Below are 14251 nucleotides of genomic sequence, written 5' to 3' on the forward strand. Positions count from 1 at the left end.
CATACATTACATCATTAGTTTTTGATGTAGTGTTCCATGATTCATTGTTTGTGCATAACACACAGTGCTCCACGCAGAACGTGACCCCTTTAATACACATTACAGGCTAACCCATCCCCCCACACCCCTCCCCTCTACTACCCTCAGTTTGTTTTTCAGAGTCCATCGTCTCTCATGTTTGGTCTCCCCCTCCGATTTCCCCCCCTTCATTCTTCCCCTCCTGCTATCTTCTTCTTCTTTTTTTTTCTTAACATATATTGCCTTATTTGTTTCAGAGGTACAGAACTGTGATTCAACAGTCTTGCACAATTCACAGCACTCGCCATACCACATACCCTACCCAATGTCTATCACCCAGCCAACCCATCCCTTCCACCCCCCCAACACTCCAACAACCCTAAGTTTATTTCCAGAGATTAAGAATTCCTCATATCAGTGAGGTCATAGGATACATGTCTTTCTCTGATTGACTTATTTCACTCAGCATAACACCCTCCAGTTCCATCCACGTCGTTGCAAATGGCAAGATCTCATTCCTTTTGATGGCTGCATAATATTCCATTGTGTATATATACCACCTCTTCTTTATCCATTCATCTGTCGGTGGAACTCTTGGCTCTTTCCACAGATTGGCTATTGTGGACATTGCTGCTATAAGCATTGGGGTGCACGTACCCCTTCGGATACCTACATTTGTATCGTTGTGGTAAATACCCAGTAGTGCAATTGCTGGATCATATGGTAGCTCTATTTTCAACTGTTTGAGGAACTTCCATGCTGTTTTCCAGAGTGGTTGCACCAACTTGTGTAGGAGGGTTCCCCTTTCTCCACATCCCCACCAACATCTGTCATTTCCTGACTTGTTAATTTTAGCCATTCTGACTGGTGTGAGGTGGTATCTCATTGAGGTTTTGATTTGGATTTCCCTGAGGCCGAGCGATGTTGAGCACTTTTTCATGTGTCTGTTGGCCATTTGGGTGTCTTCTTGGGAAAAATGTCTGTTCATTCTTCTGCCCATTTCTTGATTGGATTATTCTTTGGGTATTGAGTTTGATAAGTTCTTTATAGATTTTGGATACTAGCCATTTATCTGATATCTCATATGCCAATATTTTCTCCCATTCTGTCGGTTGTCTTTTGGTTTTGTGGACTGTTTCTTTTGCTGTGCAAAAGCTTTCTTTCTTGATGAAATCCCAACAGTTCATTTTTGCCCTTGCTTCCCTTGCCTTTGGCAATGTTTCCAGGAAGAAGTTGCTGCGGCTGAGGTCGAAGAGGTTGCTACCTGTGTTCTCCTTTAGGATTTTGATGGACTCCTGTCTCACGTTTAGGTCTTTCAACCATTTGGAGTCTATTTTTGTGTGTGGTGTAAGGAAATGGTCCAGTTTCATTCTTCTGCATGTGGCTGTCCAATTTTCCCAACACCATTTGTTGAAGAGACTGTCTTTTTTCCATTGGACATTCTTTCCTGCTTTGTCAAAGATTAGTTGACCATAGAGTTGCGGGTCCATTTCTGGGCTCTCTATTCTGTTCCATTGATCGAAGTGTCTGTTTTGTGCCAGTATCATACTGTCTTGATGATGATAGCTTTGTAATAGAGCTGGAAGTCTGGAATTGTGATGCCGCCAGCTTTGCTTTTCTTTTTCAATATTCCTCTGGCTATTCGGGGTGTCTTCTGGTTCCATACCAATTTTAGGATTATTTGTTCCATTTCTTTGAAAAAAGTGGATGGTATTTTGATGGGGATTGCATTGAATGTGTAGATGGCTCTCGGTAGCATTGACATCTTCACAATGTTTGTTCTTCCAATCCATGAGCATGGAACGTTTTTCCATTTCTTTGTGTCTTCTTCAATTTCTTTCATGAGTATTTTATAGTTTTCTGAGTACAGATCCTTTGCCTCTTTGGTTAAATTTATTCCTAGGTATCTTATGGTTTTGGGTGCAATTGTAAATGGGATAGACTCCTTGATTTGTCTCTCTTCTGTCTTGTTGTTGGTGTATAGGAATACCACTGATTTCTGTGCATTGATTTTATATCCTGCTACTTGACTGAATTCCTGTATGAGTTCTAGCAGTTTTGGGGTGGAGTCTTTTGGGTTTTCCACATAAAGTATCATATCATCTGCAAAGAGTGAGAGTTTGACTTCCTCTTTGCCAATTTGGATGTCTTTGATTTCTTTTTGTTGTCTGATTGCTGTTGCTAGGACCTCTAATACTATGTTGAATAGCAGTGATGATAGTGGACATCCCTGCCATGTTCCTGAACTCAGGGCGAAAGCTCTCAGTTTTTGCCCATTCAGAATTATATTCACAGTAGGTTTTTCACAAATGGCTTTTATGATATTTAGGTATGTACCCTCTATCCTTATACTCTGAAGAGTTTTGATCAAGAAAGGATGCTGTACTTTGTCAAATGCTTTTTCTGCATCTATTGAGAGGATCCTATGACTCTTGTTCTTTCTTTTGTTAATGTATTGTATCACGTTGATTGATTTGCGGATGTTAAACCAATCTTGCAGCCCAGGGATAAATCCACTTGGTCGTGGTGAATAACCCTTTTAATGTACTGTTGGATCCTATTGGTTAGTATTTTGGTGAGAATTTTTGCATTCATGTTCATCAAGGATATTGGTCGTAATTATCCTTTTTGATGGGGTCTTTGTCTGGTTCAGGGATCAAGGTAACGGTGGCCTCATAAAACGAGTTTGGAAGTTTTCCTTCAATTTCTATTTTTTGGAACAGTTTCAGGAGAATAGGTATTAATTCTTCTTTAAGTGTTTGGTAGAAATCCCCTGGGAAGCCATTTGGCCCTGGGCTTTTGTTTTTTGGGAGATTTTTGATTATTGCTTCAATTTCCTTAGTGGTTATAGGTCTGTTCAGGTTTTCTATTTCTTCCTGGTTCAGTTTTGGTAGTTGGTACATCTCTAGGAATGTGTCCATTCTTGAAGATTATCTAATTTGCCACATATAGTTGCTCATAATATTTTCTTATAATTGGTTGTGATCTCTCCTCTTTCATTCATGATTTTGTTGATTTGGGTCATTTCTCTTTTCTTTTTGATATGTCTGGCCGGGGGTTTATCAATCTTGTTAATTCTTTCAAAGAACCAGCTCCTAGTTTCGTTGATCTGTTCTACTGTTCTTTTGGTTTCTAGTTCATTGATTTCTGCTCTGATCTTTATGATTTCTCTTCTCCTGCTGGGTTTAGGCTTTATTTGCTGTTCTTTCTCCAGCTCCTTTAGGTGTAGGGTTAGGTTGTGTATTTGAGACCTTTCTTGTTTCTTGAGAAAGGCTGGTATTGCTATATACGTTTCTCTTAGGACTGCCTTTGCTGTACCCCAAAGATTTTGAACAGTTGTGTTTTCATTTTCATTGGTTTCCATGAATTTTTTTAATTCTTTAATTCCCTGGTTGACCCATTCATTCTTTAGTAGGATGCTCTTTAGCCTCCATTTATTTGAGTTCTTTCCGACTTTCCTCTTGTGATTGAGTTCTAGTTTCAAAGCATTGTGGTCTGAAAATATGCAGGGAATAATCCCAATATTTTGGTACTGGTTGAGACCTGATTTGTGACCTAGGATGTGACCTATTCTGGAGAATGTTTCATGGGCACTAGAGAAGAATGTGTATTCCGTTGCTTTGGGATGGAATGTTCTGAATATATCTGTGAAGTCCATTTGTTCCAGCGTGTCATTTAAAGTCTTTCTTTCATTGTTGATCTTTTGCTTAGATGATCTGTCCTTTTCAGTGACGGGGGGTGTTAAAGTCGCCCACTATTATTGTATTGTTGTCAATGTGTTTCTTTGCTTTTGTTATTAATTGACTTATATAATTGGCTGCTCCTATGTTCGGGGCATAGATATTTACAATTGTTAGATCTTCTTGTTGGATAGACCCTTTAAGTAGGATATAGTGTCCCTCCTCATCTCTTATTACAGTCTTTGATTAAAAATCTAATTTGTCTGATATAAGGATTGCCACCCCAGCTTTCTTTTGGTGTCCATTAGCATGATAAATGGTTTTCCCCCCCTCACTTTCAATCTGGGGGTGTCTTTGAGTCTAAAATGTCTCTTGCAGACAGCATACTGATGGGTCCTGTTTTTTTATCCAGTCTGATAGCCTGTGTCTTCTGATTGGGGCATTTAACCCATTTACATTCAGGGTAAATATTGAGATATGAATTTAGTGCCATTGTATTGCCTGTAAGGTGACTGTTACTGTATATTGTCTGTGTTCCTTTCTGGTGTATGCTGCTTTTAGGCTCTCTCTTTGCATAGAGGACCCCTTTCAATATTTCTTGTAGGGCTGGTTTCATGTTTGCAAATTCCTTTAGTTTTTGTTTGTCCTGGAAGCTTTTTATCTCTCCTTCTATTTTCAATGACAGCCTAGCTGTATATAGTATTCTTGGCTGCATATTTTTCTCGTTTAGTGCTCTGAAGATATCTTGCCAGTCCTTTCTGGCCTGCCAGGTCTCTGTGGATAGGTCTGTTGCCAATCTAATGTTTCTACCATTGTAGGTTACAGATCTCTTATCCCGAATTGATTTCAGGATTTTCTCTTTGTCTCTGAGACTCATAAGTTTTACTATTAGATGTCAGGGTGTTGACGTATTTTATTGATTTTGTGGGGGGTTCTCTGTGCCTCCTGGATTTTGATGCCTGTTTCCTTCTCCAAATTAGGGAAGTTCTCTGCTATAATTTGCTCCAATATACCTTCTGCCCCTCTCTCTCTTTCTTCTTCTTGGATCCCAATTATTCTAATGTTTTTTCATCTTATGGTATCGCTTCTCTCTCGAATTCTGCCCTCATGATCCAGTAGTTTTTATCTCTCTTTTTCTCATCTTCTTTATTTTCCATCATTTGGTCTTCTATATCGCTGATTCTGTCTTCTGCCTCATTTATCCTAGCAGTTAGAGCTTCCATTTTTGATTGCACCTCATTAATAGCCTTTTTGATTTCGACTTGGTTCGATTTTCGTTCTTTTATTTCTCCAGGAAGGGTTTCTCTGATAACTTCCATGCTTTCTTCAAGCCCAGCTAGTATCTTTAAAATTGTCATTCTGAACTCTAGTTCCAACATTTTACAAATGTCTGTATTGATTATGTCCCTTGCAGTCGGTACTGCCTCCTATTCTTTTTGAGGGTGATTTTTCCATCTTGTCATTTTGTTCAGAGGAAAATAGATGAATGAGAGAGCAAAATTCTAACAGGGTAACAATGTCCCCAGAAAATATACACTAAACAAATCAGAAAAGACCTGAAACTGGGGGAAAAGAAAGGGAAAGAAAGAAAAAATAAAAGATAAAGATAAAAACTAACAAACAAAAACAAAACAAAACAATAGAAATAAAACAGAATATGATCAAATATGATCAGGCTGGTGCATAGATCAGTGCCACACACTAGATTTTGGGCGTATTTTGTTCTGTTAGAAGAAAGTGCCTCCCAAATTTTTAAAGAAAGAAAAACTTATATATGTACAAAAATAAGGGTTAATATGATGAAGGGATGGATATGACTGTAAAGATAAAAATTATAAAATATTTTATTAATGGAATGATAAGAAGTTGGTTGAAAAAAGACACAAGAGGATTTAAAAAAAAAAAAGGAGAGAATGTGATCAGGCAGGGACTAGAGATTTAGGGTATATTTTGTTCTGTTAGAAGAAACTATATCCCAAAATTTTAAAGAGAGAACAACTTATATATATATACCAAAAATAAGTTTACCTACTATGAAGGGATACAACATGACTCTAAATATGAAAAATAAAAAAGATTTTTTAAAAAAGGGATTGATAAGATGTTGGTTGAAAAAGGGAAAGAGAAAAATAAAAAAAAAGAAAGTTAAAAAAATTAACTTTGAAAAACTAAAGAATCATGGGAAAAAAGCCATGAATTCTATGTGCAGTATTCCCCTAGCGCTGGAGTTCTGCCGTTCTCATTGATCGGTAAACTTGGTCTTGGCTGGCTGTTCTTGCTGATCTTCTGCAGGAGGGACCTGTTGCCGTGGTTCCCAAATGTCTTTGCCGGAGGCGGAATTGTCCCGTCCTTGCCAGGTCCAGGCTAAGTAAACTGCTCGGGTTTGCTCTCAGGAGCTTTTGTTCCCTCCAAGCTTTCCACACAGCTTTGGAGGAGGAGAGTGAAAATGGCAGCCTCCCAATCTCCAGCCCGGAGGAGCCGAGAACTCGAGCCCCGCTCCTCAATGCGCCCCCAGAGAAACGCAATCACTCCCGTCTCCCTGGTCTCTGGCCGCACTCCCCACTCACCCAGCCTGTGACCGAGCATTTCTATCTCTGGCACCTGACCCGGTGTGGAGTCTCCAAACCCAGCAGATCCCTGCGGTGCGCTCCTGCGTCGCTCCTCCCAGGGGAGGAAGGGGAGTCTCCCCGGATCTGCCGCTTGTTGGGTCCCTGCTGGGGGATCAGTGGCCTGACTGTACGCGGATCACAGTTTATGGCAACCCCAACCTGAGAGCCCGCTCCTCAGCTCCGTCTCTGCAGCCAGCTGCCCCGCTCCAATACCTGGAAGCTCTGCCACACTCAGGCACCCCCGGTCTTTCTGTGACCCCAAGGGTCCTGAGACCACACCCCAAGGGTCCCGCAAGGGTTCCAACCCCCGCTTATCCACTGGAGCAACGTCCCTCAGCGGAGCCGACTTCTAAAAGTTCCGATTTTGTGCTCGGCGGCACTATCACTTGCCAGAAGCGGCCGACAGAGGCCCCCTCCCCCACCTTCTATGCTCCCAAATATCACCTTGGATTCACTTCTCCGCACGTCCTACCTTCCAGAAAGTGGTCACTTTTCTGTTCAGAGAGTTGTTGCTATTCCTTTCTTCGATCTCCTGTTGAATTCATAGGTATTCAGAATGGTTTGATGCCTATCCAGCTGAATTCCTGGGACCAGATGAAATCCAGGTCTCCTCTTCTGCCATCTTGCTCCTCCCCCCTTATTACTGATTTCTAACTTTATCTTGTGATCAGATATACTTTGTATATCTATCTTTGTAAATCTATTGAGCCTAACATATTACCTATCCTAGAAAATGTCCCATGTACACCTGAGAAGAATGTGTATTCTGTTGTTGCTGGGTAGCATTCTGTATATATCTGTTACATTTGGTTGGTTTATTGTGTTTTTACGTCCTCCATTTCCTTACTTTTCATCTGTCTGATTGTTCTATCCATTATTGAGTGGAATATTGAAATCACCAACTATTATTATGTAACGGTCTATTTCTCCTCTCCATTCTGTCAGTTTTTGCTTCAGATATTTTTATAGTCTGTCATTAAGTGTATAATGTTTATAATTGTTATAGCCTCTTGGTGTATTGAAACTTTTATTAATATATAATACATGTTTTGTCTGTTGTAATCTTTTTTCATTTAAAGACTATTTTGTCTGATATTAGTATAGCCAGCCCTGCTCTCTTTTGCTTGCTATTTACATGGAATGTCTTTTTCCATCTTTTCACTTTCAACCTGTATATGTCTTTGGATCGGCATATAGGTGGATCATCTATATTTATCCATTCTGCCCATTTCTGTCTTTTTTTTATTTTATTATGTTATGTTATTCACCATACATTACATCATTAGTTTTTGATGTAGTGTTCCATGATTCATTGTTTGCATATAACACCCAGTGCTCCATTCAAAACGTGCACTCTTTAATACCCATCACCAGGCTAACCCATCCCCCACCCCCCTCCCCTGTAGAACCCTCAGTTTGTTTCTCAGAGTCCATATTCTCTCATGGTTCATTTCCCCCTCTTCATTTTTCCCTTCCTTTTATCTTTTTTTTTTAAACATATAATGTATTATTTGTTTCAGAGGTACAGGTCTGTGATTCAACAGTCTTACACAATTCACAGCGCTCACTATAGCACATACCCTCCCCAATGTCTATCACCCAGCCACCCCATCCCTCCCACCCCCCACCACTCCAGCAACCCTCAGTTTGTTTCCTTCTGTCTTTTGATTAGAGAGTTTAATATATTTATATTTAAGTAGTTATTGATAAGTAACTTCAGTTATTTTCATTTTCTATACACCTTAAAGCTTTTTTTGTCCCTCATTCCCTGCATTTCTGTCTTGTATTTAGTTGATTTTTATAGTGAAATGTTTAAATTCCTTTCTCATTTCCTCTTGCATATATTCTATGACTGTTTTCTTTGCAGTTACCATGGGGATTACATTTAACATCCAAAAGTTATAAGATTCTGATTTAATATAGAACTGTCTAACTTCAATAATATACAAAAACTCTGCTCCTTTACCACTCTGTCTCCAATCCTTTCAGTTGTTGATGTCCCAAAATTACATCTTTATGCATCATGTGCCTAAAAACATAAACTAATAATTCTTCTAAATGCATTAACCTCTTAAATTATGTAGAAAACAAGGAGTACAAACCGAAGTTATAGTAATCCTGGCTTTTACACTAATAACTTCTTTTTCTTTAAATTTATTAGTCTCTTAAATCATACACAAAACAAAAAGTTGTTATCAATTATTGTTACAATAATACTAGTTTTTACCATGTATTTACCTTTGTTGAGATCTTCATTTCTCCATATGGCTTCAAGTTACTGTAGAGTATTCTTTCACTTCATCTTATAGGACCTCCTTGACAATTTTTTTCAGAACAATGCTAATGGTCACAAAACCCCTCAACTTCATTTATCTGAGGATGTCTTTAATTTCTCCCTCACTTTTGAAAGGTAGTTTTGCCAGAAATAGGATTTTTGGTCCACAGTTTCTTTTTTCTATTAACATTTGACTATATCATTTCACTGTCTTCTGGCCTCCAAAGTTTCTGATGAGAAATCTGCTGATAATCTTATTGTGGATGCCTTCCTTGTTGTGACAATACTTCTCTCTTTCTGTTTTCTCCTTTTGTTTTTGAAAGTTTGATTGTAATGTGGGTTTCTTTAAGTTCATCTTACCTTGAGTCCTTTGAGCATCTTAAATGTTTATATCTTTCAACAAATTTGGAAAATTTTCAGTCATTATTTCTCCAAATATTCTCTCTGCCCCTTTCTATCTCTCTTCTCTTTCTGGGACTTCCATGATATATACAATGATGCAACCATGATGTTGCTCCGCTCAATGGTGTCCCACAGGTCTCTTAGGTTCTGTTCACTTTTCATCAACCTTTTTTCTTTCTGTTCCTCAGATTCAGTAATTTCCACTGTCCTATCTTCAAGTTCACTGATTCTTTTGCCTGCTCAAATTTGCCTTTAAATCCCTCTAGTAAATTTTTCATTTTAGTTATGGCACTTTTCAGCTCTAGAATTCTTTTTGTTTTCTTTTTATTTTTCCTGTCTGTTAATATTTCCATTTTGTTTACAAATTATTTTCTTGACTTCCTACACATCTTCTAATTCCTTGAACACTTCTAAGATAGTTGTTTAAAGTCTTTGTCTAGTATATCTGCCATTAAGTCCTTCAGGGACATTTTCTGTTGATATATTTTTTTCCTTTGTATGGACCATACTTTCCAGTTTCTTTGTATGCCTTGCGATCTTTTTGCTGAACATTAGACATTTGAATCTAATAATGTGCTAAATCTGGAAACCAGATTCTCCCCCACCCCCTGGGGTTTGCTGGGTTTCTTTAGTTTTTCTTTTTGTTTTATTGTTTTAGGTTGTCTCTATGCTGAGGATCAGCCTGAGGTATAAACTTAAGATTTTCTCAAGTCTTTTCTGACCCTTTCCCTGGGCATGTGCAGTCACTTTCTAATTTTTCCTGTGTATGCAGTTGTTTTTCTAATTTCCTAGTCTTTAATGTCAGCCTTCCAAAAGGGGAAAAAGCAAAAAATTAAAGGGAAAGAGAAAATGACTAGCCCTTTAAATCCCCCTGGAACTCACTTCAGCCACAGAGGGAAGGCTTGCAACAATGGGGAGGGGGTGCAAAAACAAAGGCTGCCAGCCTCCTTGTTTGAACCTCTGTGATCAGCAGCAGCGATTAGCAATCAGAGCACAGATCCCTAATATTTGGAGGAGTTTTTGTCCACCCTGCCTCCCAAAAGCTGTGTACAAGATGCTGTAGGAACACATGCACAGCTGCCTGCCATGTGGCTAGGAGTGAATGATGGGTAGCTGCTACTGTGCTAAAAGCTGAAATTGATCTCAATTAACCTCAGTTTACCAACCAAGTCCTCCGCTGGAAATTTCAAGGCTTCAACAGACTCCAGAGTTCCAAAAGGGTTACATCAGATTCTGATGTGTGCAATCATTGTCTAAGTGGGGAGACAGATTCATGATGCTTCCTAGTCAGCCATCTTTACAGAGTCCTCTCCCATGTTTATTCTTTGATTATCTCCTGATAAATTATAAGCTGGGAGGGGGACAGACATTGCCCATCTTGATCACCATTTGACCACCCAGAATAGCACCTTGCACATACTAGATCCTCAGTCTAATAGCTATCTGTTGTTGAATAACAAATCACCCCAAAAATTGCTTGCTGAAAAGAAAAATAATCACTAATTGCCTCTCACAGTTTCTCTGGGTCAAGAATTCAAGAGAAGTCCATCTGGAGGTCTGGCTCAAGGTCTCCTCTGAGACTACAGCAGGTATTGACTAGGACCACAGGGATCTGAAGTCTCCTAGGGCTAAATGATCTACTTCCAATATGGCTCATTCACCTGGCTGGCAAGTCAGTGCTGGCTCTTGGCAGAGGCCTTGCTGCTTCCCACTTGGGCCTTCCCAGAGGGCTGATCAAGTATTCACCCAGCAGAAGTCTGGTTCCCTCCAGAGTGAACAATTCAAAGACCAAGGCAGAAGCTGCAATGTCTTTTATGACCTAGCTTCAGAAATCATTCAATGTCTAGGAGGCTGGCTATTATAGTAAATAGATCATTGGTTTTGGTTGAGTGTCTTCTCTTTCACTAGTTTATATGCTCTTTGAAAGCAAAACTGTCGAAACTTCCTTGTAAGATCTGGCACAATGCTTTGTATCTAGTAAGCACTCAGATCTTTAATGTATTCACAATTAATAGGAAGACATTTGTCAGTATATAATTATCAATATTTTCATAATCAGCCAAATTATGACTTAATTTTTAGGTTTTCAATGGACAATTATTTTATTCAGATGAATAATGTTTGAAGAAATAGAATTCCCATCTTCAAAATTCTTTAAATTAGCCAGGAATTTTGATGGACTCCATCAGGAACAAGTTGCATAGCTACTGAGTATAACACTTTGTGATTTCTTCATTTAAGTGTTATGTCTTCATGTTTGAGGTTTTCATTTGCTTTTGTTGGCATAAACTCACTGTTTCTAGACCACCAGTACTCCTAAAGACCAAAATTAATTGCTAGTTTTATATGTCTAAATGATAGGGATGCCAGATTGTTTCAAAATAAAACACAACTAAATTTAATAAAGTTCAAAGGAAAAAATGTTTATTTATGGATTAAAGTATATAATGATCTGTTGCTTGTAGTTATTGAAATAGTGACAGCTCATCTCAGCAGGAGTAGGGAGGGTGAGCAGGGGAGAGCAAGGGAGAAAGTCCTTCTCTGATGCTGAGAGTGTATCAACAAACGAGAGAGACAAATAAAAATCCCCGGATCTTTTGACACCAGTTGAGAATACAGATGATATACAACTGAAGTCTGAAGAAGGGAGGGGAGTGGGTAGAGGTTTTGTTCTGTCAACTCATCACACATTTGCACAGGGATGTCTCAACATGTTTTCAGGAACAGAGCATACTTTGTCCCTTTGGGGCACAGCTTTTGCTGGTTGTGGAAGTTCAGTGATATCATCAAGCATTCCCAAAATTGTTGGAATGGAAGGTACAGAAAACCTAAACTATAAGGCCACCAAAGAGACTTATTTCCATGTCTTTTATGGCAACCACATCCCTGTGCATGCATTGCTTAAAAACACATCATTGGGTACCATGTTTGCTGGAGCAGAAAGAACTGGACAGCTGTTGTAATTGAGCAGAATTCCTGAACTGTTCTCTAAAGCTTTTCATTGTTTCCAAGGACTTAAGAGCATCTTAACAATACTTTCCCCATTGCAAAATAGATCAACATATAATTACACTTATTTTACAGTAAGACACTTAAGCTATTACATTCCTCAATTTGTTCAATCTAAACTTGTGCTAATTCTAGGATTTGTGAATATTGCCCAATGATTTGATTATTTAATAATTGGGTACATAATTTTTATTATCTGACTCTTAAATTTATCCAAACTCTATATTAGCTTTCTTTTAAATGAACTGCAGTTTACATTTGGTAGAAAGAACATTAGATTTGGAGTCAGAAAACCCATGCCCCAATCCCAAATTTGCTGCATATTTCCCATGTGATCATGAATATATCACTTAACTTCTCAGAGTTTCATCTCAGTTCCATCATCTATAAAGCAAGGATAAAATTATTGCTGTTTGTATTCCATAAGATTGCTGTGAAAATCAAAAGTCATTGATATGGGTGAAAGTTCCTTGTAATGTTAAGTGTTTTGCAAGAGTGAGATATGTTAATATTTTTATCTTACACATAAGATATGCAAGCAAATGCTTCCATTTACATCCAGTATGTCCTCTGCTTCACCTTCTACTACCACCACCACCAGTTGTCCCAGAAAGCTAAGTCATCATGTTATCTGATCTATTATAAGGTCCTGATTTTATAGATAGAAATTGCTCATGGGTCAAATTGTGTGACCTTCATATAGATTGTAGACTACTGATGCCCCTTCAAAGCCTTGGTCATAATACATTACTAACAATTTGAGAGGACAGGAATAATTTTCTTACAGATCCAATTTTAATCCCAAATGGCATGAAAGAGACTATTTTCTAGCCCCCTTCTTTCTCCATGTTTAAATAATTTGATGGCAGCTTTTAGATGGATCAGAAACATGATTTTACTAACATGAACATGAAATGGTATCAAGAATAAAATTAGACCTGACATATAATTACCATCTAAAAGAATAACTCAGTAAAAATGATGCTGGAATCAAAAATCACAAATTGGGGCATACCGTCTTCATTGTTCAAATTAAAGATACTAAATAACTCCACTCTAGAGGCTAGTTTAGTTCCTTTGATGTACATTCTGTAGCTAATTCTCAGTGTAGACAGGCAAGAGTACTTAAGATCAACTGGTCCACAGGAATCATGGCACAGTTCTTCCATGCTCAGGCCAGCCAATTGGCAAAAATTGTCCTTTGACATTTTCCAGGCCCTACTCATCTCTTCCATGATCTATGGCATGAAGCAATGGGGTTTTAACCAAGGAGACAGATCCAAAGCTGCTACATCAGGAAAATGTGCCCCAGCCCAGTTCCACACTAGGGTGAGAATGGGTTTCCTAACAAGGAAATATTCAGCTGGTGCTCCTTAGCCTTCACAAAGAAATGTCAGCTTTACCACCTGTGTGTCTGGTGTCTGATGAATTAGGATGTCCCTTCAATCAACAACAGAGGCTCTGCCCTCCAGGCATTTGCTAAAGAATACAAGTTTGAAATCTCTGCTCAGTGTTGCTAAAAGCCCATGGAAACAATATTTCAGAAAGGAATTGCTCAAAGTCCCTTAAATAGCTATACACACAATACATTCCTTTTGGAATTTGGTACAAGGAAAAGTCTATTTCACCTGATGAATTACCATGTTTTATTTTATAAGGCAAATAGAACAATAAAATAAATCTATGCCTTGGCATAGGTGTATTTAGAGCTAAAATTAGTATTGAATTATAAAAACTTCTTCTACAGTTTTGATGCCACCCCCTCTTCTCACTCTATGGTGTTTAATTTTCACTTAGATATTCCTTGTGCATGTAAATGTACACACACACATCATCATCCTCATCCATGTAAGCAATTTCAGAAAGTAGATAAAATATAAATAAATTGATCTTACAATTCTAAACTTTTATCACACATGTTATAGGAAACTCTGAAAATGTAATAACAATGTATACATTATTTGGGTCAAAAATAGCCTCAATATCTCCTGAAAACAAACCCCTAACCCTAACTTGACTAATTCCTACTCATTACACAAGAATCATCTCTGGAGTTACCATATCCAAGAAGCTTTTCAATTCCCCAGAGCTCTAGCCATAGTTGGAGTCTCTGCCCTATAGCCAATGCAGTCTGTCATGACCCAACTATACCCTCTGCTGTGACATGTGAGCTTCCTGAGATCAGAGACTGTGTCTCACCTCTGAATCCCTAGCACCTACCAAAAGACCTGACATATAATAATGACTTAAAAAATGTT

The sequence above is a fragment of the Callorhinus ursinus genome, unplaced genomic scaffold (genome assembly GCF_003265705.2).
Source record: "Callorhinus ursinus isolate GAN/ISIS: 27379988/994484 unplaced genomic scaffold, GSC_fseal_2.0 scaffold62, whole genome shotgun sequence".
NCBI lineage: Eukaryota > Metazoa > Chordata > Mammalia > Carnivora > Otariidae > Callorhinus > Callorhinus ursinus.